This window comes from Lissotriton vulgaris, chromosome 3_1 (assembly GCF_964263255.1).
Source record: "Lissotriton vulgaris chromosome 3_1, aLisVul1.2, whole genome shotgun sequence".
NCBI classification, from domain to species: Eukaryota; Metazoa; Chordata; class Amphibia; order Caudata; family Salamandridae; genus Lissotriton; species Lissotriton vulgaris.
The window spans coordinates 1,980,350,772-1,980,374,304 of record NC_141689.1 but is presented as its reverse complement, the minus strand read 5'-3'; positions in this window follow the sequence as shown (position 1 = coordinate 1,980,374,304).

Below are 23,533 nucleotides of genomic sequence, written 5' to 3'. Positions count from 1 at the left end.
TGTAAGATCTAGATTGTAGCTTTCTCACCAAAAGACAACAGCTTCACTGGGCTTCATCCAAAAGCTATCCAGCCTCAAGGAATCCATCACGGCCACAGCCTGCTGCCTTTCCCGACTTGTGGATCTTTGACTCCCATTTCTGAGATAAAGGGCCTAATTAAAAGTAAAGGTTCTGTTAGACCTGACATAATTGGCTTGAGTCTCTCCTCCATTTTTTTCTGTTTGCCTCCACTGTTTTACAATGTTTTTGCTGGTATATGCTTTGGGCGCTGTGCCACTGCTAATCGGTGCCATAGCGCAGGTGCTCCCTATGTTAAATTGATGTATCGATTGTATCCATGTTTGGCTTATTTGGTTTACTGTCAGTCCCTAGTCTAGTGCACCAGGAGTGCCGGGGCGTGTAAATACAAATGCCGCTCGCAGCACGTGTTGTGCCACCCACAAGAGCGGCCTCGTAAAAGAATGCCTACGGGTCGGTCATTGCGAGACCCACGTGCAGCCTAGTGCCGTCACGCAGGCTGCGCAAGTATACCTACTTGCCAGCCCCTCAAACCTTCCCTTGACTTCATGTTAGCCACCCCTAAGGTAGGCCCATGGGCAGGGTGCATTGTAAGTATAAGGTAGAACACGCCTGACCAAGTTGGCATGTCCTAATAGTGAATTACAGCCATCTTCGTTCTTCACTTTTGCGAGGTAGCCTGCTCTCCATTAGTTAGAATGGGCCGCCGGGATTATTAATGCTATGATCCTAGCTGGCTCAGGGAGCATGGTGCAATGTCGAGTTTGGTATCCCTGAACTCGGGGTTTAATTACGCATCCGTTGGTGTGGATGGTTTTTGGACTCTGGGTTTGAAAATAGCACTTTTAGAAAGTGTCTATTTTCTTGTCTAACCATATCTGGTTTCTGCTGGTCTTGCGTGTGTGTGACAGGAGCTGGGTGGCTCCACCGGTCTGGATGAGTCAGTGTGGGATGAGTGGGACATTTGCGTTCAGAGTAGGGGGAGAGTAGTTGCTGATAGCCTGCCCTGCCTGATACAATGCGGGCTCCACCTCCTGCCAAGCGGCTGATGGCTCTGTGCCTGCCAGGGACGATCGTAGCCCCACCTCCTGCCAGGAGGCCGATAGCTCTGCTCCTGCCAGTGTCAATGCTGGCTCCACCTCCTGCGGGGCGTCTGAGGACCCAGCCCTGCTCAGTGAATAAGCCAGGTACTTCTGCCTGGCTCCGCCCACAACAGACCCAGGATGTTGGGAAAGTCCCCGGCATGGACAAAGGGATCAAAGCCGAAAAGGGGTATAAGAGAAGGACCCCTGAACTAAGAAATCAGATCACTTCTGACAAGGAACCCTGTAACCAAGGACAAGAGGCCTGCTGATCTGAGGACTTGCCTACCCCTTCTGCCAGTGTCCTGTTTGCTGGGGGGAATCCTGCAGTGCTTCTTTATTTTTGCCAAGGAACCAGGAGAGAGGAACTGTGTGTGTACTCTCACGCTTGCTAAGAAAATCTCCAAGGACTGGAAGAGTGCCAGTCTCCTGCTGAAGTCACAGGGCTAAAGGACTTCATCTGCTTAAAGTGCTATTTGCTGGAACCTGTGAATCCAGCACCTCTGAAAGAGCCAGCAATCTCGACGCCGACGGACGTCGCTGAATCCAGCTCGACGTAGTGGGTAACGGCCCCAGTGTCCCGCTTCCTCGACGACCGGCCGCCGGGCCCGAACGACGCCAGCAGCAACGCCAGTGGGTGGGAGTACGGCTCCAGCTCCAAGGGACCTCGTGTCTGCACCGCTGCTGATCGCGTCGCCCTCGTGCCCTCTCGACGCCGTGAGCGCTGCTCACACTTTGCAACCGCATCATCAACAACGACGCCTGCTGAGGCCTGATCGACCCCGAAGACACGACGCCGGATTGCTCAACGCCGCTGATCATCGTGTGCTTCATTTCCCGAAGGTACTGTGTTGTTGGGGGTCCGTGTGACTCCAGGCTCGACGTAGCGCTCCTCGCGGTCGACGCCGAACCTTTGGATTAACTTTTCCTCGACGTCGTGCAGCTCCCGTGTGAGTTACCCTGTTGCTAAGAACTGTGTTGCCAAAGAAGAAGATTTGCTTGATACTAAAGACTTTGTGCTAAAGAAGAAACTACCTTTGAACTATCCTTTTTCCTTCCCAACGTATTTATTCAGATTGTGTACAGTTTTGTCGTTACTTGGTCTTGTGCTAAGCCTTATATAAAAATCCTTATTTTTATAATACTACTGTGTCGTGTCCATTCGTAGTGCATTCACTTTATTACTGTATGTGGTCATAAATGCTTAACGCACAGCCTCCGAGATAAGCCTATCTGCTCTGCCAAGCTACCGAGGGGGTGAGCAGGGGTTATCAAAGGGTGTGATCCCCTTGCCCTGACTAGAAAAGGTGTGTCCCTATTTGCCAGAAGTGTATACCTCTGCCAACTAGAGACAGCCGGTTCTAACATTGGTGGGTCAGCAGTGAGGATTTGAACTTTGCATTTATGACCCATGTGCAGTGATTAGTGTGCGCTACATAGTGAAAGCAGACCATAGCGCAGTCACAATCTAATTTGGAAGGATCCTATTTTTGGTTCTCCGCTTTTCTGAAACTTGATTTTTTGAACACTGCCAGTTTTGACCATGAGTGACACCGGAGTCACTACCCCTGTTGTTGTTGAGGAGGAATTTGACAGAGCGAAGTTTAACGACTACGGCTTGAAGAAACTGAAATCCTTTTGCAAGCAGTTTAAAGTTCCTACCAAAGGCATCACAGTGAAGGAGGAATACCTCAAAGCTTTGAAGGCCTGGTTGGAATCCAGTGATCCCACTGATCCGGTGGTGGTACCGCCAGTGGAAGGGGAAGAGGAGGCACCAGCGAATGGGCCTGAGTCCTCTCCCGGAAGCAGTGTTTCCTCCAAAGGTCTTTCCCCTGAAGAACGAGAAGAAAGGGCGAAGGAGCGTGCATACAACATGGAAATGGCAAGGCTAAAGATAAATGGGCAGTTGGAGTTAGAAAATGCAAGAGGTAGAAGAGAAGCTGATTTGGAGACCAAAAGGTTAGATTTTGAAAGAGAGAAGTTAGCTTTGGAGCGTGATATCAAGTTGAGGGAGTTGGACATCCAAGCTAAGAAGTTAGAATTGAATCCCTCTGGTGGCAGCATCCCATCTGGGCCTGCAGAAAGTAGGTTTTATTTCCCGAAAGATGTGATCAAAGATTATCATAAGAATGAAGATATTGGTCAATGGTTTAAAGCATATGAGTTAGCATTGTTGGCCCACCGGGTCCCTGAGAAGGATTGGGGAGCGGGGTTGTGGGGTCGCTTTGTGAATGAGGGGAGAGATACCCTGTTAGACATGCCTGTTGAGGATAGGATGTCGTATGCTCATATGAAAGATGCTTTAATGTTGCGGTATGGCCTAACCCCCCGAGAAGTACAGACAAGCTTTTAGAGAATGTAAGAAGTTGCCTGGTACGACGTGGGTTGAATATTTGTCTTATTTCTGCAGAGCCATGGATGGTTGGGTAAAGGGCCTCAAAGTGGAAAGTTATGAAGCTCTTTATGATTTGTTTGCTTGGGAGCATTTGTCTAATAACTGTTTTCCAGAGCTGCGCCAGCACCTTATTGATAGCAAGATATCTAACCCTAGAAAACTTGCTGAGGAGGCGGACCGCTGGGTCAGTACCAGGGTCCACAAGGGCCAGTGGGAGACTCAGCCAAGGGTGGGCAGGGTCCTCAGCAGAAGAGTGGGGGGGACAAGGGTAAACAGAAGGAGTCTCAGAAAGGGCCCCAAAGTAATCCCCAAGGGAACCAAGGGAAAGGTTCCCAGCCTCCCCCTGAGAAGAAGCCAGGGGCCCCGACGGGTAAACCTGTTCATAGGGGCCCCCTAACCTGCTACGTGTGTGGGCAGGTGGGACACCGGTTCTATGACCCCCAGTGTCCCAAAAAGGATTCGAATGCACCGCCGCGTGCACCCCCCGTCAGTTGGCGAGTGTAGCCCTGGGAGGGGAGGAGATGTTTGTCCATGGTGGGAGGGGTCCCGCAGAAATGTCCCTGGTCTCGCTAGGAGACATGCAAATGGTCCCTCCACCCCCTCTGCCTAGTAACACTAGTAAATATAGGCAGTGGGTGACCATTAATGGCCATAGAGTGGAAGCTCTCAGAGACACCGGAGCGAGTGTGACAGCTGTCAAGTGTCACTTAGTGTCCAGAGAGCAGGTGGTTCCCCACGCATTCTGCCCTGTGATAGCTGCCGATAACTCCCAGAAAGAGTGTGAGGTAGCTCAGGTTTCCTTTGAATGGGGGGAGTTTCAGGTACTCTTCAGGTTGCTGTGAGGCCCGCCATGCCTGTCGATGGATTGGTGTCAGTACAACGCGATGTATTACAACGCGTTCCGTTACAACGCGTTTTTTACATCGCAAATACCATTACAATGCATGCCATTACAACGCATGGCATTACATAGCAGATACTTTTACAACGCATGGCATTACATCGTAAGTATAGGTAAGTATATCTTTTTAAAAAAAAATGTAATAAAGTTAATTAAATTAATTTAAAATAATAAAAATAATATAACATTTTTAAAACAGTAATTAATTTAATTATAGTAATTTAATTAATATTAAAATTGATATTAATGTAATATATTTAAAATAATATAATTAATGAAATGTAAAAAATGTATAAATAGAAAATAATATAATGTAATTAATAACAATAAATATAATTATAATTTAATTAAGTTATAAATAATACATAATATAATTATATTTAATAAAATTAAAAGAATTTAATTAATTAAACATTTTTAAATAATATAATTTAATTATAATCGTTTATTAATACAATTAAATTAATAATTGTAAATATAGTTATTATTTTAATTAAATTAAATAAAATTAATTTAATTAATTTAATTTATATAAAGTTGTAATACCCCTGTACCCCAAAAAACAAACCCAGCCCTAAAACCTAAAAACACCCCTGTACCCCAAAACCCAAACCCTGCCCTAAAACCTAAAAACACCCCTGTACCCCAAAACCCAAACCCTGCCCTAAAACCTAAAAACACCCCTGTACCCCAAAACCCAAACCCTGCCCTAAAACCTAAAAACACCCCTGTACCCCAAAACCCAAACCCTGCCCTAATACCTAAAAACACCCCTGTACCCCAAAACCCAAACCCTGCCCTAAAACCTAAAAACACCCCTGTACCCCAAAACCCAAACCCTGCCCTAAAACCTAAAAACACCCCTGTACACCAAAACCCAAACCCTGCCCTAAAACCTAAAAACACCCCTGTACCCCAAAACCCAAACCCTGCCCTAAAACCTAAAAACACCCCTGTACCCCAAAACCCAAACCCTGCCCTAAAACCTAAAAACACCCCTGTACCCCAAAACCCAAACACTGCCCTAAAACCTAAAAACACCCCTGTACCCCAAAACCCAAACCCTGCCCTAAAACCTAAAAACACCCCTGTACCCCAAAACCCAAACACTGCCCTAAAACCTAAAAACACCCCTGTACCCCAAAACCCAAACACTGCCCTAAAACCTAAAAACACCCCTGTACCCCAAAACCCAAACACTGCCCTAAAACCTAAAAACACCCCTGTACCCCAAAACCCAAACACTGCCCTAAAACCTAAAAATACCCAAACACCCCAAAACATATACATCAGTACCCCAAAACATATACTCCTATACTCATACTTATTTTAAAAAATACTTAAATTAATATATTTAATTTATAATATTTAAAAACGAAATAAATATTTTTAAATAATTAATAATAATTAAATCAATTATAAAATATTAAATAAAATAAAATAAAAAATTAAATACTTACCAATACTTACGATGTAATGCCATGCGTTGTAATAGCATCTGCTATGTAATGCCATGCGTTGTAATGGCATGCATTGTAATGGTATTTGCGATGTAAAAATCGCGTTGTAACGGAACGCGTTGTAAAAGATGCGTTGTAGCGGTAACACACCCTGTCGATTGTCTCCTGGGCAATGATTTAGAAGACTCCCCTTGGGCTAAGGTGGAGAGAGAGGCGCACTTGAAAATGTTGGGTGTGCCAGAGTGGGTGCGTGCAACCACTCGATCGATGACAGCGAGTAAGGGTGTTGATGGGGTCCCGGAGCCTGAAAGTACGGCCCAGGACCCAGCTGTGACGAGAAGAGGCAGGAGGCGCGGGAAACCGGCCCCCGTAGTTCCCGTGGTCCAGGAGGAGGTAGACCCTGAGGGGGATGCCCTGGAGCCCACAGGGGAACAAATTGCCGAACTGGGAGACCTGCCCGAGCTGACCCATTGGCAGCAGGCTGGTGGTCCCTCCAGGGAGGAATTCTGTGCGGAACAGAAAGTGTGCCCTTCTCTTGTGGGCATGAGGCAGCAGGCCTCATCCCAACCCTCAGGTGATCAGTCAGGGTCACATTTTGTGTACTGGGAGAACGACCTCCTGCATAGCGAGCCTAAGGCTGCTGAGCCTGGGTCAGCCCGTGTGCTGGTGGTACCCCAGCGCTTCAGAGCCTTCCTACTGGGTTTGGCTCATGACGTTCCGTTAGCTGGACATCTGGGGCAGGACAAGACCTATGACAGGCTTGTCACCCATTTTTATTGGCCTCAGATGCGAAGGGATGTAGACATCCATTGCAAAACATGTCACACTTGCCAGGCAAGTGGGAAAAGCGGGAGGAAGCAGAAGGCTCCCCTCCAACCTTTTCCAGTGGTCAGCACCCCCTTTGACCGGGTGGGTATTGACATTGTTGGGCCCCTGGACCCCAAGACAGCCCTGGGCAACAGGTTTATGCTGGTCTTGGTGGACCATGCCACACGGTACCCGGAAGCCATCCCTCTCCGAACAATGATGGCCCCCGTGGTGGGACGGACACTGATGGGTGTTTTCTCCCGAATGGGGTTCCCCAGAGAGGTGGTGTCGGACCGGGGCACCAACTTCATTTCCAATTACATGAAGTCTCTGTGGAAGGAGTGTGGGGTAACCTACAAGTTCACCACTCCTTACCACCCTCAAGGAAATGGGCTGGTTGAGAGATTCAACCGGACCCTGAAAGGCATGATCATGGGTCTTGAAGAACCAATGAGGCGGAAATGGGACGTCCTCTTGCCATGCCTGTTGTTTGCTTACCGAGAGGTGCCGCAGAAGTCTCTAGGGTTCAGCCCCTTTGAGCTCTTATACGGTCACTCGGTAAGAGGGCCTTTGAGTCTGGTCAAGGAAGGCTGGGAGCAATCTCCCAGGAAACCTCCCCAGGATGTATACAGCTACATGCTGGCCTTTCGTAACCAGACTCGGCGCTTCAGAGAACTTGCTCAGGCAAATCTGGAGGCCAGCCAGGAGGAGATGAAGCGTTGGTACGACCGGAATGCCACTCTGGTAGAGCTTCAGCCTGGTCAGGAAGTATGGGTCATGTCCCCTGTGGAACCTTGTGCGCTCAAGGACAGGTGGACTGGACCGTTTAAGGTTGTGGAGAAGAAGAGCGATGTCACCTACTTGGTGGACTTGAAATCTCCCAGGAACCCCTTGCGGGTCCTGCATGTCAACCGTTTGAAGCCCCACTTAGAAAGGTCCGAAGTGGGCATGCTCCTAGCTACAGATGCTGGAATGGAGGAGGAGAGTGAGCCTCTTCCTGACCTCCTGTGTGCTAAAGAGCAAGACGGGTCAGTGGATGGTGTTGTCCTCTCTGACACACTGACCCTTGAGCAGAAACAGGATTGTCGCCAACTGTTGGGACAATTCCCGGATCTGTTTTCCTTGGTTCCGGGGGTCACTCATTGGTGCGTCCATGACGTTGACACCGGAGACAGCCCTCCTGTGAAGCACAAGGCTTACAGGGTGACTGACAAGGTCCGAGCATACATTAAGGAGGAGGTCTCCAAAATGTTTGCGTTAGGGGTGATTGAGTCCTCTAGCAGTCCTTGGGCCAGCCCAGTGGTCTTGGTCCCGAAGGCTGCAGCGCCTGGTGCTTCACCGGAACTTCGGTTCTGCGTGGATTACCGAGGACTCAATTCGGTCACAAAGACTGACGCGCACCCCATCCCCAGAGCTGATGAGCTCATCGATTGGTTGGGGGCTGCCCGGTACCTTAGTACGTTTGATATAACGTCTGGGTACTGGCAGATCGCCTTGACTGATGGGGCGAAGGAGAGGTCAGCATTCTCCACACCAGATGGGCTATACCAGTTCCGGGTGATGCCCTTTGGGATGAAGAATGCCCCTGCCACCTTCCAGAGGTTGGTCAACCAGGTCTTGGCTGGACTGGAGGATTTCAGTGCCGCCTACCTGGACGACATCGCAGTGTTCAGCGCCAGCTGGGAGGAACACATGCGCCACCTCCAGGAAGTGTTGTTGGCCCTGCGCAGAGCAGGCCTCACAATCAAAGCCAGTAAGTGCCAGATTGGGCAGGGTTCTGTGGTGTACTTGGGGCACCAAGTAGGGAGCGGCAAGGTTGCCCCCCTGCAACCCAAGATTGATACCATCCTGGCTTGGGTGCCGCCCAAAACCCAAACTCAGGTGAGAGCCTTCTTAGGACTCACGGGTTATTACAGGAGGTTTGTCAAGGATTACGGTAACATTGTGCACCCCTTGACTTCGCTGACCTCCAGGAAGCAGCCACGAAACGTGATCTGGACTGATGCCTGTCAAACAGCCTTTGACACCCTGAAAACTGCAATGTGCACAGCACCTATACTCCAAGCACCCGACTTTTCGAAAGAATTTATTGTCCAGATGGACGCTTCAGAGCATGGCGTGGGGGCTGTTCTAGCTCAGGTGAATGAAGAGGGCCGAGACTTGCCTGTAGCCTTCATCAGTAGGAGGTTACTTCCCAGGGAAACAAGGTGGAGTGCGATAGAGAGAGAAGCATTTGCTGTGGTCTGGGCGCTGAAGAAGCTAAGACCCTACCTGTTTGGGACTCACTTCCGGGTTCAGACAGACCACAGGCCCCTCAGACGGTTGATGCAGATGAGGGGTGAGAATCCGAAACTGTTGAGGTGGTCCATTTCCCTACAGGGGATGGACTTTACGGTGGAACACCGCCCTGGTACAGATCACGCCAATGCTGATGGTCTGTCCAGATTTTTCCGCCTTAGTGATGAGGACTCCCTAGGTCAAGGGTAGTTCTCCCCACATTTCAGCTGGAGGGGACAGGTGTTAGACCTGCCATCATTGGCTCGAGTCTCTCCTCCATTTTTTTCTGTTTGCCTCCACTGTTTTACGATGTTTTTGCTGGTATATGCTTTGGGCGCTGTGCCACTGCTAATCGGTGCCATAGCGCAGGTGCTCCCTATGTTAAATTGATGTATCGATTGTATCCATGTTTGGCTTATTTGGTTTACTGTCAGTCCCTAGTCTAGTGCACCAGGAGTGCCGGGGCGTGAAAATACAAATGCCGCTCGTGGGCTCGCAGCACGTGTTGTGCCACCCACAAGAGCGGCCTCGTAAAAGAATGCCTACGGGTCGGTCATTGCGAGACACACGTGCAGCCTAGTGCCGTCACACAGGCTGCGCAAGTATACCTACTTGCCAGCCCCTCAAACCTTCCCTTGACTTCATGTTAGTCACCCCTATGGTAGGCCCACGGGCAGGGTGCATTGTAAGTATAAGGTAGGACACGCCTGACCAAGTTGGCATGTCCTAATAGTGAATTACAGCCATCTTCGTTCTTCACTATTGCGAGGTAGCCTGCTCTCCATTAGTTAGAATGGGCCGCCGGGATTATTAATGCTATGATCCTAGCTGGCTCGGAGAGCATGGTGCAATGTCGAGTTTGGTATCCCTGAACTTGGGGTTTAATTACGCATCCGTTGGTGTGGATGGTTTTTGGACTCTGGGTTTGAAAATAGCACTTTTAGAAAGTGTCTATTTTCTTGTCTAACCATATCTGGTTTCTGCTGGTCTTGCGTGTGTGTGACAGGAGCTGGGTGGCTCCACCGGTCTGGATGAGTCAGTGTGGGATGAGTGGGACATTTGCGTTCAGAGTAGGGGGAGAGTAGTTGCTGATAGCCTGCCCTGCCTGATACAATGCGGGCTCCACCTCCTGCCAAGCGGCTGATGGCTCTGTGCCTGCCAGGGACGATCGTAGCCCCACCTCCTGCCAGGAGGCCGATAGCTCTGCTCCTGCCAGTGTCAATGCTGGCTCCACCTCCTGCGGGGCGTCTGAGGACCCAGCCCTGCTCAGTGAATAAGCCAGGTACTTCTGCCTGGCTCCGCCCACAACAGACCCAGGATGTTGGGAAAGTCCCCGGCATGGACAAAGGGATCAAAGCCGAAAAGGGGTATAAGAGAAGGACCCCTGAACTAAGAAATCAGATCACTTCTGACAAGGAACCCTGTAACCAAGGACAAGAGGCCTGCTGATCTGAGGACTTACCTACCCCTTCTGCCAGTGTGCTGTTTGCTGGGGGGAATCCTGCAGTGCTTCTTTATTTTTGCCAAGGAACCAGGAGAGAGGAACTGTGTGTGTACTCTCACGCTTGCTAAGAAAATCTCCAAGGACTGGAAGAGTGCCAGTCTCCTGCTGAAGTCACAGGGCTAAAGGACTTCATCTGCTTAAAGTGCTATTTGCTGGAACCTGTGAATCCAGCAGCTCTGAAAGAGCCAGCAATCTCGACGCCGACGGACGTCGCCGAATCCAGCTCTACGTAGTGGGTAACGGCCCCCAGTGTCTCGCTTCCTCGACGACCGGCCGCCGGGCCCGAACGACGCCAGCAGCAACGCCAGTGGGTGGGAGTACGGCTCCAGCTCCAAGGGACCTCGTGTCTGCACCGCTGCTGATCGCGTCGCCCTCGTGCCCTCTCGACGCCGTGAGCGCTGCTCACACTTTGCAACCGCATCATCAACAACGACGCCTGCTGAGGCCTGATCGACCCCGAAAACACGACGCCGGATTGCTCGACGCCGCTGATCATCGTGTGCTTCATTTCCCGAAGGTACTGTGTTGTTGGGGGTCCGTGTGACTCCAGGCTCGACGTAGCGCTCCTCGCGGTCGACGCCGAACCTTTGGATTAACTTTGCCTCGACGTCGTGCAGCTCCCGTGTGAGTTACCCTGTTGCTAAGAACTGTGTTGCCAAAGAAGAAGATTTGCTTGATACTAAAGACTTTGTGCTAAAGAAGAAACTACCTTCGAACTATCCTTTTTCCTTCCCAACGTATTTATTCAGATTGTGTACAGTTTTGTCGTTACTTGGTCTTGTGCTAAGCCTTATATAAAAATCCTTATTTTTATAATACTACTGTGTCGTGTCCATTCGTAGTGCATTCACTTTATTACTGTATGTGGTCATAAATGCTTAACGCACAGCCTCCGAGATAAGCCTATCTGCTCTGCCAAGCTACCGAGGGGGTGAGCAGGGGTTATCAAAGGGTGTGATCCCCTTGCCCTGACTAGAAAAGGTGTGTCCCTATTTGCCAGAAGTGTATACCTCTGCCAACTAGAGACAGCCGGTTCTAACAGGTTCTATGTATTGCACATGGTAAATTACTATACCCTGGGGTTCGTTATTTTCCAGGCGCAATAAATAGCTCCTATTACGAGTTATAGGGAGTAACATGTGGATTTTGGTGTTTAACGCACCAAGGCCAAATGCTACTGTAAATATGTATATTACACTGTTAAATTTCGACAGGTTTGCCCTGCCGACATTTAACAAATGATGGGTTAATTAACGCATTCAATAATTATTGGATGCCTTAAATAAAACCAAACTCATCCATGCGTGAACTGGGGTTTGGAAACAGGACGGAATTAACTGCCCAACTTGTAATCAGACTAAACACCACTGGGTATGGGCTCCCAAGCAGCAAAGCAAAACCCTGCCTTATGTATAAAACAAAAAAGTGCCAATGCTGCTAGTATTAGTAAATCTATCTATTTGTCTTCCTCACACACGAATAAAATGGTATGTGAGCAGTATCTGATTTTTATGAATCAATCTGTTTGATTTTTATTTCATTTCAAAATTGTCATTTTTTTCATTTACTTTTTGCGAATTTCACATATTTCAAAGAAACATTTTAAAAAACATAACATAAACGAACATATTCATAATAACTATTATACCACATCCCCTTCATATCATTCATGCATACTATCATTAAAGATCTTTTACAACATACTCCACACACACTCACACTCCTAACACTCTAGTATCAAAAATATTTTTACACAAATTATATACAATTTTGGAGAAACCATAGAATGTAATTTCAAGAGAGAATCAATATAATACAGGTATCATTTGATATTCATATGGTTTAAACATAACAAAGTCTGTACATAACAAGGTCTACGTGTTTCGAACTCTCTTTAGTACGGCACTGCAATGGCAGACCGGAGACATGTTTAAAGGGCTACTTAAATAAGTGGGTGGCACAATCTGTGCTGCAGGCCCACTATTGCAAATACAACAGTTGATGGACAGAATGCAGAACAATGGCATACATTCAGCCCAGTACAGCGATCTGAGCCTAAATCCATTGTTTTTTTGGCACTCCACACCACCCCAGTTCAGATATGGCCATATGCAAATCAGCCTTGACCCTTTGCCTCATGGGAACAGTCCAGCCCGAACTGCTAAGCCTTGTCTTCCCTGGACCGGAATCAAGCATTCTAGGACCGGTTTCTGGCTATCAGCCGTCTTTAGCCAGTATAGCTTGACTCCGGTGGCGTGGAGAGCACAGGACTCACGTCTGAGCATACCCGTCCCACTCAGGGTGACAAATGCAAAAACAACATTTGATGGACAGAATGCAGAACAATGTCATACATTCACCCCAGTACAGAGATCTGGGCCTAAATTCATCGTTTTTTTTGCACTCCACACCACTGCAGTTCAGACATAGCCATATGCAAATCAGCCTTGACCCTGTGCCTCATGGGAACAGTCCAGCCCAAACTGCTAAGCCATGTCTTCCCTGGACCGGGATCAAGCATCCTAGGACCGGTTTCTGGCTATCGGCCGTTTTCAGCCAAGATAGCTTGACTCCAGTGGCGTGGAGAGCACGGGACTCACGTCTGAGCATACCCGTCTCACTCCGGGTGACAAATGCAAAAACAACAGTTGATGGACAGAATGAAGAACAATGTCATACATTCACCCCAGTACCTAGATCTGGGCCTAAATCCAGCATGGCAGCCCATGTCTATTAGAACTGCAATTATTGTGCTGTACTGTACCTAGATTCGCTCCCCCTATCTTAAGCTAGCCTTTGACTGCTTAATCACGCTACTTTGAAAGAAATGTGCATTCATGCCAATTTGGATTCTGAAAATGTTTATTAACAAAAGAAGACAGTCTATGAATCAAGCAACTGGGCGAAAGGGTAACCCCCGCAACTCCATGTACATAAAGGTAAAACACATAAGTACAGAGCACACATTTATGTTTTTCTTACAAAGGGCTTTAACGGAGATCATGTGAGGAAACTGAAACAAAACAGCTATCCAGGTACACAATCTGAAATTTCGGTATAGTACATAATTGTTCTTCAAACTGATACAAGAACGTATACCTCAGGCGGCCGACCAAGGTACTCTGTGTCCAAGATGGCAGATCTGAGTGTGACACTTTACAGAACAGAGACAGGCACAACTTGGTCGCATTGGTTAGCAGTGAGTGAAAAGATAGCTGCAGCTATTACAGTTACACTAAGGCTATACTTTGTATTTTATAATAATCCCCCTTTGCACTAGTTATTGTGCAGCTTTCAAGGAGACTCAATTGCCATACTTTAATTGTCTTCTTGAGACGCATCATCTTTAAAACAGTCAAGTGAGGCATCATCATGTTTTTCGTCTTCTTTATTGTAAATTTCTGCACGAATGAGTGGGAAAGAATTCCCAATAAAGTGGTACATAGAGCATAAGCAAACCCCTATACGTACATAGAGTAGGCTAAGTACAATAAAAACTGACTGAACTATCTCTATTATATTTATTCCCAGTTCCCCAAATATGTTCGGTAACCAAGACCACATACCCCATTCATCAGGCCCAAAAGCATCCTTCACTTTAGGTAACTCCTTGACATTATAATTGATGTAATCAATCAGGTCATGTACGTTCAATGCAACATTTGGTAGGAATGAGCAGCATTTGTAGCCTATAATTACATTTACTGCACCGTTGGCAGCCTGGACAAAATCATGAGCCATTTGTTTTTGAAAAATGATAGACCTTTGGGCCGCTAATTAGTCGAAGGTTAATTATTATTATTATTAATATTATTATTAAAGAGTTATAGTGAGCGCAGCTACCCCAAGGAGTTTCCTGGCGCATGGCAGGAGGAAAGGATGCCGAGATTAAAGTGAGCAGATTAGAAAAGCCAGGTCTTCAGGCCCATTCGAAAAGCAAGAAACCCCTGCAATTTGTCAGCGAATCTGGAAGGGAGTTCCAAAGTTTCGGACCAAAATATGCGAAAGAGTATCCTCTATTGTAGGACAAGTGGAACCTGGGTACAGTAAACAGGACCAGTTGCGAGGACCTCAAAGATCGAGATGGATGGCATGAGAGAACCAGATCCAAAATGTACTTTAAGTCCACCTCCAGCTTTTACCTTGAATATATACCATAGAGCTTTTAATTTGATGCAATTCGAGACAGTAAGACAGTGCTAACCTAATCCTAATACAATGGCAGTCAAATAGGTAAATAAAACCTTAGACACAGTTTGAAATTCGTGGCACGATAGTCCTTTTCCACACATAGGTAATTGGATAGAAAAGAAACCAGACGTTTTGAATTTTTCACTGGGTATTTTCTTTCACTGTTGGGACTTCGCGGGAATATGTCTTATGGTGGGGGAATGATATCCTTGGGATAGCAGGGTCCAGACTAGTATTTTGGTAGGCAGGTATAAGCTTGGTTGGCTACACAAAGTAAGTATCAAGTTGCTTTTGAGAGTGTGAATAAATCACTCCAGAGGAAAGTTCAAAATTATAGACCACCTGGTCTCTCTAAGCAGTCACATAGTGAGCCAAACAACAAGTAGACCAGCCAGACCAATTGAGAAATCAAGTACCTGAGAAATTTGCACAACCTATACCCAAGGTTATATCAGATTAAGGGATGACAGCATGCATCCTGATGAGGACATGGTAGAGGGAAGTTGGCAACAAGAGCTCCTTACTGAACTGATAAGACACAGGGGGATATTTTCAAGAACGTGTGATAATTATCGCAAAATTAGGTTAGCGCAACTCTTCACATCGCTGTGTTAACGTGGTGTTCTCAACACGGCGGTACCATGCGATAGTCTCACGATAACATGTCAAATGACCGCGTTACAATTAACACAACGCAGAAAAAACGCGAAACGTGAATATAGTAGCGATGAAGCCAATCACGATACAAAAATCAGTGATACCCAGTGACAGGCCTGCAATTCCCACGCGTATTGCGGGAAAATGCACTATAAAAGTAGAAATAAAACATACAAACAAAAGCCAAACAACAACGAAACACAATGGAGGTAGGCAAAACAAGTACAGAGGACAACCAGAACCCCACAAGCTCCCTGGAGGACCAGCCTGGGACCTAGGGTCAGGGAAGGGCAAGGACAAGAAAAGTAGGAAGAAGCGTTTCAGTCTGCAGCAAAACAGGATCCTGATAATGGAGGTGGTAGAACACCATCAACTACTGTTTGTCACATCCACTGTATCACTGGCAACAAAAAGTGAATATGGCAGTCCATTTTTGACAAGTGAATGCAGTTGGAGTGATGAAGAGTACAATGGAAGAGGTCAAGAGGTGCTGGAATGATGAGAAGCGCAAAACCAAGCAGACACTCACCAACAACCGGAAGGCAGCAATGCAGACTGGATGTGGGAGTCCAGCGCCACAGGAGGAGCTGGGCGATATGGAGGAAATGGTGTCCACAGTCATCAGTGGGGAGACTGTGGAAGGAGTTGGGGGACCGGACACTGCTCAACATGACCTAACATAACAGCACCTGGGTGAGTAACGACCAGCGACTGGAGGGACAGGGGGAGATGGGCACAATGGCGCACATGAACAATTAAGTAGACCACATCTGCAGACAAACCATGCCCCAGACCTCCAACGCCCACCAAGAGCCCAATGTACCCAAGTATGCAACATCTCAGCACTGTATAAGCACAGAAGTCAAAGACACACCGCATGAAGGGGATAAGGGGCACAAAATCAGAGCTTCAGGGGCGACTCTCCCAAAATACCGCATACACACACACATAACATACAGAGCACATCAACACTGACAACGATGTGGTACAAACTGCAACACGTCCACAACAGAACAGAGGTACAACTGTAGCCGCTTGTGTGTAGAAACTGATAAATCTCATTTGGCATTGCAGGGAAATGGGGGATGATGATGTACAAGTACAAACACACATCGGTGATGTTGTCGAAATGTCCACTGTCCCACATCAAATAGGCAGCTCCTCCCAAGCAGTCAAAATGTACACTGTCATGCAGTCTGTATGTAATGCGTCAACATACATGTGAACACAATGTTAAACTGCATCTCCCCTTCACATTTCAGAGGGAAAACCAACACCTTCTGCAGAGCAGGCCCAACCTCTCTTCTCTGATGATGAAGAGGACCACCACACCTTCGATACCAATGCCATCCAAGAGTTCATTGACAGCCTCCGCACCCCATCTCCAGGAGCAGGGCAGCCCAGGTGCATCAAGGAGACCCCACCCCTTGCATAGACCACACGGCAGGCAGCACCCACCACAACGGCTGCCTCCCAGGACCCCTATGAAGAACACATGGCCTTACAATGCCATGTGTTGGGGTGCCAGGAGAAGCTGGCTGAACAGGTGTGAGTGGGTTTTGACCCCATGGCAGCCATACTAGATGCCATGCATGGGGTCTAAGTCCCATCAGGGACCACTCACAGTCCCTAACGGACACCCACAGTTCGCACAATACTCTCCAATCAACCATGGCTGACATCGCTGGAGACCTGTCTCAGAGACAAGAACGGTTGTCTAGTAAGAGTGCCTCTAGCGATGTCACCCGGGACTTGGGACACATGCGGATGATAATGGAGACCATGGAGCGGACGCAGGCAGAAAGATCGGCTGCCATGGCTGCACACCAGCGAGAGGTAGCTGGGTTCCTCAATGACCTAAAGACCCTCCTCATGGCATTGCTGCCACAAGGCCTGGCACTGATTAATGCTGCTGCTACCACTCCATCCACATCTCTGCCCCCTGAAGTGTCAGTGCCACACAGTGCGGCAGACATCACACCTCCGTCCCCTGAGGTATCACTGCCACACAGTGCTGGAGACAAAACATCAGGAACCCACACATGAGGCACATGAAACAGCAGAGGACGAAGATGCAGATGAATCTGTCTTCGTAAGAAGGACACAGTAGCATTCATCTCCATGGCCAGTTTCTGCTTGGGTCTGCCCTCTGCATCATCACCTTCCACTGTCCCCTGATACACTCTGCAACACTCACCTTGTACCTCGACATGGACTGCCATACTCTGTTTGGACACCAATGACATAGCATTCAGACTGCGGACTAAACTTTTTCCTCCCGTTGAACTTGTCATTCCCTGAAGGACTCTTGCTGGCCTTGCACGGGCCTACAATGTAAAGTGGGGTGTGCATGGCCCTGTACTGATCCAGCCTCAACACTCAACTGAATGTGCATTAAACATTCATATTCACACAGATGTGTCATGTCTATGAACTTTCAAGTGTGGAAGATGGATGGATGTCGGGTCAGTGATTCCCCCTTATGTCCATGTTGCTCATGTTGTGGGACTTGGGTCACAGGGTGACACATTGCCAATTGCGGTCCGGGTGGTCATGGCACTACAACAGGGACACACGCATTAGTTACTTCCTAGAGACCCCGGAGAAGTAGCACAGTTGCCCTGGGTTAGAAGCCGCCATCGCCAGGAGTCATCAGACGCTGCTCTACTGACACCGTGCCAGCGCCAGGTGGCGCACATACGCAGTGCAGAGCCCCGTTTCGTGGGGCGCGCGCGGGATGAGCCTGGCAAAGCCTGGGCCAAGGGCAGGCCTGTTTAAGCCTGTTCAAGGCCGGAAAAGGCCGGGATGGGCCACCCCTCTAACGGCCGCGAAAACAATTTGACGCTGCATACTCCTGCAACTGACGCAACATCTGGACCACATCAACCTCCTGGACCCCCTCCAATCCGGCTTCAGACAAGGCCATAGCACAGAAACCGCGATGCTGAACATCATAGACGACATTCATGGTTCTCTTGACGCTGACAAGTGCTGCCTCCTCATACTCCTTGATCCCTCTGCAGCGTTCGACACGGTGGACCACAAGCTCCTCATCATGACCCTTCAAGAAAGAGCCGGCCTTGGCGAGGTAGTTCTCAAGTGGTTCTCCTCCTTCTTACATAACCGTACGCAAATAATAAAAATGAAGAACTTCACCTCCGAAACCCAGCAGGTCAACAAGGGTGTCCCACAAGGATCAGCGCTCTCTCCTCAGCCCTTTAACATCTACATGGAACCGCTCGCCAAGTTACTCAGGAACGTCAACATCCACTTCCACCTCTACGCGTATGACACGCATATTTACCTGGAAACCTCTTCTCTTAAAGACATCCACAGACTTAACGATGTCCTAAATGAAGTTGAAGACTGGCTGACAAAGAATCACCTGAAACTCAACCCCGACAAGACAGAAACACTCCTCATCTCAAACAAAGAAGACAACCCTCAAATCACTGAGTGGCTAAAATCGATCGATGCTCTCAAAGGTAACCTCACGCTAGCCGACTCCGTCAAATCCCTGGGCTTCACCCTAGACCCCAAACTAACCCTGACAAACCACATTAAGAACTCGGCGAAAAGCGCATTTCTCAACCTCAGACTTCTGAACAAAATCAAACCTTACATTCCCAACAAGGACCTCAAACTAGCCACGCAATCTCTAGTTCTATCAAGACTGGACTATGGGAACTCAATCCTAACAGGCATCCCCAAATCGCACCTGGCCCCTCTAAAAACAACACTTCATGCGGCAGCGAGAATGATCACAGGATGCAAAAAATCTGACCACATCTCCCCGGCACTCAAAGAACTCGAATGGCTTCCTGCGGAAATGCGGATCACCTTCAGAACGGCCTGCCACACCCACAAGGCCCTCCACACCGGCAAACCAGAATACTTGGCAAACAAGCTCAAAAAAGCAGGCCAAGCCAGAAGCTTGAGAAGCTCCAACTCCCTGCTGATCATCCTACCAAAAACCAGAAAGAAGAGAACTGCAGACTGCTCTTTCTCAGGAAATACCCCCAAAATATGGAACGCCATCCCCCCGCACATCAGAACTATACCGTCCTATTCAGAATTCAAGAGCCAACTCAAATCCTTGTGCCTTATCCGTTCCCTTGGTTGCGGGTAACCTGGATCAGCAAGCGTCCCCTGAACCCATGCAGTAACATTGAATCCTGTTACCAAGAAGTCCAGCTGTCCGAACTTTTCCGCATTTCAAATTGTCGCTCGCTGATCGCTTTATTGGGTTTGTGTCATGTTGTTCTCTTTTCATTCCCTCTATTGTAAAGCGCTCTGCTACCTTCGGGTCTTGTTAGCGCTATAGAAAACTTCTAAATAAATAAATAAATCATCATAACGTTAGTTATGTTATGTTATTCGGAATTTGTCAAGCGCACGGTCACCCAGAGGTTTCATGGCGCTAGGATGAGACAGATGGTAAAGCTGTAGAATAGGTAAAGCGGTAGCCTAACCGTGCGCTTGCTTGAATAACCAGGTCTTCAAAGCACCCCTGAATTTCACCAGGTTAGTACAGGTCCAGAGAGACAGGGGAAAAGAGTTCCATATCTTAGGGGCAAGGTAAGCAAATCGACATCCGCCCAGACATTTTCTTTTGTACAGTGGCAGCTTATGGAGGGACTGGTGGGCAGAACGAAGGTTACGGGGTGGTTCATATTTATTTATTAGATGATTAATGAACCTTGGGCTTTTGCCATAGAGGGCCTTGTGAACTAAGCATCCCGCTTTGAAGGTGATCCGGTGAGTGATAGGAAGCCAATGAAGAGAGGTTAGCAGAGGTTTCGCCGAATTCCTGCGATTGCTTTTGAATATTAATCTCGCAGCTTGGTTTTGGACAATCTGGAGACATTTTGAAAGAGTAAGGGGGAGGCCCAGATATATAGAGTTGGAGAAATCTAGGCGGGAAAGAACCAAGGCGATTACCACTTGGATGAGGGCGGAGTGTGTCAATAGATGGGCAATTTTCTTGATCTTTCGAAGTTGGAAGAAACTAGAAGAGATCACTGTTCCGATCTGACTTTTCAGTGTGAGGTCGGAGTTAAGAGTGACCCCAAGGCTCTTCACCGACTGGGAAGGGTTTGGAGCGGACCCCATCTAAGATGGCCAGAAGTGAGGGCCCCAACTTGTTGCACTGTTCTCAGGGAGTACCAGCTCGGTCTTTCCCGGGTTGAGCTTTAGATGGTTCTCATCCATCCAGCCCTGAATATGCAACATAGTGGACTAGAATTCTTCGAAAGCGTCCGCTGAGTTTAGAGGAAAAACCAGCTGCAAGTCGTCTGCGTAATTGTAGATGGTGACTTTCCTATTTTTTAGGGACTGCAGCAATGGTTTAAGGTATAGGTTAAATAGGAGGGGGGATAATGATGAACCCTGCGAAACACCGCATGTAGTGGAGAGTTTGGGTGCCATAAAATTCCCCAGCTTAACTGCCTGGGATCGGTCCTTCAGAAAGGACTTAATCCAAGCGAGAGCCGAGCCGCTAAGGCCAGCTTGTTCGACACGGTGTAATAAGATGGTGTGATCCACCGTGTCGAACGCGGCCGATAGGTCTAAAAGTACAAGGGCCTGATGATTGTCGTTATCGGCATTGGACCTTAAAGTATCCAGGACAGCAAGAATAACTGCCTCAGTAGAATGTGCCTGGCGGAACCCGGCTTGGTTTGGCTCCAGGTAATCGGATGTCTCAATGAAGTTAGAAATACAGCTAGCCACATGGGCTTCAAGCAACTTGGCACCAAACGGAAGGAGCGAAATGGGGCGATAGTTAGAGAGAATGGATACATCCGCGCCCGTTTGTTTTATTAATGGGACCAAAATAGCATTTTTGAATGAATTGGGGACTATTCCCTGTGAAAGAGAAGTATTCAGGAGTGGGAGTATTCCTTGAGGTAATGTAGAGTAAACTTCCTTCAGTATATGCGGGAGACAGGGATCATTGGGAGACCCAGACTTTACCCGGTTCATAAGCTCCACCAATTTGGGACGATCAATATGGGGAATAAATTGAAGTGTGTGTGGGTTTCCACAGATTTCCTTGCTGGTTGCCGTGACCTGAGTCGCTTGGATACTAGCTTTTATAATATCAATCTTCTCCTTGAAGAAATCGTTAAGCTGATTACACATCAGTTGAGTCGGGGGTTGAGAGGGGGAGGTACGGGTGTCATTGCATAGCTCGTTAACCACATTAAAGATTTCTCTCGATTTATTTTGAGCCATGGAGATTTTATCAGAGAAGAAGGCTGCCTTAGCAGCTAAGATGGAGCTATTGTAATTCCTCCGAGCAATCGTGAATAAGCGTCTATCTGACTCAAGATAACCCTGCCTCCATTTTCTTTCTAGTTGGCGGAGTTCTAATTTTTTAGTTTTTAGGTCTGTGGAAAACCACCTATGTGCGTCCATTCTGCGAGCGCAGGAAAACTTTGTTAGGGGTACATGTACGTCACAGGCAGATGAGAGCCAGTTAGTGAATGCTTTATCCATCAGGTTAATGTCCAGAACCTGGGTCGGAAGGGAGTTAGTCAAGGTAGATAAAAAATCTGGGATGCTTAACGATCTCCATTTCCTGGCTAACCCTCCTAGGGGCACAGGGATTTTCAAGTTGCCCTGCAGAGAAATGGAAAATTGCAGCAAATGATGGTCAGACCATATGCAGGGTGATGCCATGGGACTGGAGATAGGGATATTATACGACCAGATCTGGTCCAGGATGTGACCTTTGTCATGGGTGGGAATCAAGACATGTTGATGAAAATTTAAGTTGGAGAGAAGCTCGAAGAGTTCTGAAGCGTGAGGACCTGCTTCCAGGTTATTATACCAATAGTTCAGATCCCCTATCAGCATGACTCTATCATAATCAACGGTCAGACCGGCCAGTTGCTCAGATATGGAGGCTGGGAAAGACGGCATAGGTATAGGTGGACGATAAATCAATACCAGTACCATAGTTCCCTTGACATTATCAGCTTTAATTACCAGGTTTTCGGTGTCTGGTAAACCCAAAGAAGATAAGGTGGTAAACGTATGGTCTTTGTGAATGATAGCTGCGACGCCACCCCCGGATTTTCCAGGTTTTCTGTTTGCAGACAGGATATAATAGTCTGACGGTAAGGCTGAAAGAATATCCGGTAAGGAATCTGCGGAAAGCCAGGTTTCAGAGACAAACAAGATGTCTGGCCTATCCGATTGAAGTAAAAGAAAAATATCTAGTTGATGTTTTACCATAGATCTGGTATTAAGGTATAAGCAACGGAGGATCCTAGCATCGGAGCATAGAGACGAAATGGTAAAATTGGAGTTTTGAAGTGAGGTAGAAGGTGGCTCCTGCGACACATGATGGGGGTAGATGTTATTGGCCTTTAAGCGAGCATAAGTTGTAGAATCAAGGAGGTATGAACCAGAGTTCTGTAAGGCACGGAGTTCACCAAGGGTGTATCTGGGGATTTCTCCATTCTGCCTGGTCCCTGGACCCGGCCGGTCGCGGACGGGCGCAGAAGGGCTTGCCTTATGGGCGCCATCGGCGCGCAACCGACGCGCCCGCTGCGCTCGTCCGCTGCGCGTCCTTGAGAGGCACATGTTTATATAGAGGTGATAGGTGGCGAGAGAGGGGGCGTGGCCTCGCTAAAGTGGGCGTGGCTTGTGCGTGGCTATGGGAGTGGCGGCAATATTATCCTGTGCAGCGCGTCAGCGCTAAAGTTCGCCGCATGTCTGCTTCAGGAGGCGGCCTGTCCCAAATGTAATTGCTCAGGGAAGGTGGTGAATTAAAAAACGAGCAATGAAAACACAAGTTAAAACAAGCAACAGCACAATTCTTCTCCCGGCTTTCCGCCTCAGGAGTATTACAGTCTCTGGCGCGCTCGTAATCAGCGCAGTTGAAATACGTCAGAGAGGGGGCGTGGCCTCGCTAAAGTGGGCGTGGCTTGTGCGTGGCTATGGGAGTGGCGGCAAGATTACCCTGTGCAGCGCGTCAGCGCTAAAGTCCGCCGCGTGTCTGCTTCAGGAGGCGCCCTGTCCCAAATGTAAGTGCTCAGGGAAGGTGGTGAATTAAAAAACGAGCAATGAAAACACAAGTTAAAACAAGCAACAGCACAATTCTTCTCCCGGCTTTCCGCCTCAGGAGTATTACAGTCTCTGGCGCGCTCGTAATCAGCGCAGTTGAAATACGTCAGAGAGGGGGCGTGGCCTCGCTAAAGTGCCCTACATTAGATCCCAGGTGTGATATATAC